This window comes from Hordeum vulgare, chromosome 5H, assembly GCF_904849725.1.
Source record: "Hordeum vulgare subsp. vulgare chromosome 5H, MorexV3_pseudomolecules_assembly, whole genome shotgun sequence".
NCBI lineage: Eukaryota > Viridiplantae > Streptophyta > Magnoliopsida > Poales > Poaceae > Hordeum > Hordeum vulgare.
The window spans coordinates 53737514-53739803 of record NC_058522.1 but is presented as its reverse complement, the minus strand read 5'-3'; positions in this window follow the sequence as shown (position 1 = coordinate 53739803).

Here is a 2290-nt window from a genome sequence, read left to right as displayed (position 1 = left end):
TCCAGGTTACTAAATTATATGGAAAAGTATCTTTTCACACAATCGAACACAAAAGAAAAAGAGGAGAATGGGCCAAAGCAAAGAACCTCCATTTCTTCTTTACATGTTCACAAAATAACAACAAAATTTCCCCTTGTGTTCTCACCATCACAATAGAATAATCCGAAAGGGAGCAGTGCAGATATCATAATATAGATGGCATGATTACATGAGATTATGAGAGCCCACCTTTATTCAGCAACCATATGCTACGAGGTGGCACTAGGAGAAGCGGATTCTGCTTGTGGCAATACGCAAATAGTTTTGCAAGGTACCTAGAAAGAGAGGAGCATACTCATCATCTGGTCTAGAATAAGAATTCAGAAATGATTACTCGTTGATTGGGCTTTTTGGGTGTTCACTGGTTCTGTGGAATATAGTAAATTTTATGTAAGCTCCTTTCATTATATTAATAAGTTTCAAAAAACTCTCCTATACTAATATCCTAAAAATATGCACACTTGCAATATAATTACTTTGCATGGTTTACTTTATTTAGCAAATAAATCAGAAGAGAACATTGGGAGTAGACGAGTAGTGAATGTTCAATCTGAGTAAATCTAAGATCCTGGTTTCCTATATTTACCAAATAAATTATCTAGCAAACAATTGGAGTAGGAAATGTTCAAAATGAGTAAGTAAAGCTAAGATTGAGTTACCGAGAGTACAGGTAATATTCAATGCAACCAGCAAACCCAACACTCACAATTTTCGAGTAATTTCCAGATTAAAATAGTCACCTAAACCATGATTCTAAGCAATTCCATGACTTAAACAATCAGTAGACCGAGACAAGGGAACTCACCTCACCTAATCTCCTGTCGTCGCACTTGCTTGATGCCCTCGCGCAACCGTTGCTTGAAGCCCTCGTATGGATGCTGATGGATGCCCCCGCACCACTGATGTTTTCTGTCGAGTGGCTACAAAATTGTTCCTGCGCCGCCGTCGTCGGTTGCCCTAGGCCCTAGTCCAGCTGCGGTTGATTCGTCTCGTGGGCGTGGTGGCTAGTTACCCTCGTGTCGTCAGATGGCCGATCCCCCTACCATCCATCATCCCAGATCCATCCCCAAATTAATCGCAACACAAATCAAACCCCGGGATCGTCCAGATCGGGGAGCTAACCAGAGGCATGGGGCACGACACTTGAGAGAGGGGATCTCACCTGAGAGGGCCCTCGTTCCTCGATCCGGGACGCTGCTGCCGACCGTCGACTTCGCGGACAGCGGCGAGCTGGGGTCGTCGAGTCGACAACGGCGAGGCGAGGAGATGGCAGGGTAGGGACGGGGCCGCGCGGGGAAGAGAGGAAGGAGTGGGCGGTTTGGATGGTGGAGGAGCTGCAGGTGGCGGAGAGCGGCTGGCGGGCGGGCGGGAGGGCGGACCTCCGGCGGGGGAGAAGAGGAACAGGGCCGTGGACAGGGGGGGTGGGGAGAGGAAAAGGAACCAGATGAGTTGGACAAGGAGACGGCCCACCTCTCACCGGACGACGGAGGAAAAAGGTGCGGGGGTTGGGCAAAAATTTTGGCCGCGCGCGCGGCGTGCCTGTTTGGCGCGTGGAATTTCAGCAAAGATTTGGGAGGAAAATTTTACTTCTTTTTGATAAGAACTGGAGGGAAGTTTTGATAGTTATTTTTTAATAGTTTTTATGGAAATGATGCTAATCATCCGGCAGATTGGACATTTTCCATCCGCCACCTCGTGCGCACGACACGTGTCCCGTCCGCTCGTTCGCAACTATGAAGTCAATGGCGGGCGGTGCCGGTGAGAATCTAGATTGCAACATCGTTATTGTTTTTCCTGAAACATTACATGTGTTGGAAAACTTATTTCCGCAACAACACATGTGTTGCAAAAAAGAGAAAATTGGGAAAAAAATCTGCAATTTGACTTTTTGTTGCAAAAAAATTTATCTACTATTGCAGAAAAGAAAATCAATAACAAACACTCAGTTGCAAAATATTTATGCAACAAGACTTTTGTTGTAGAGAAAGAATTCTACATATGTTTCGCAACTCGATCTTTTGCTGTAAAAAATATTATATAACAAGGAAAACTCTACCCATTAGCCGATTGATTTCTACGATCGCATAGTACAAGTAGGGCGTAATGACGAGTTTTTGCAACTTCGTCTCTATTTCAAAAGACTCGTCAGTCATTTCTTAACCTGTCAGTCGGACGATGTAGCAGCGTGCTTGTTTCTGCAACTGAAGCGTTGTTTCAGGATTTTGTGTGGTGGACGGATTCGACCGAGCTG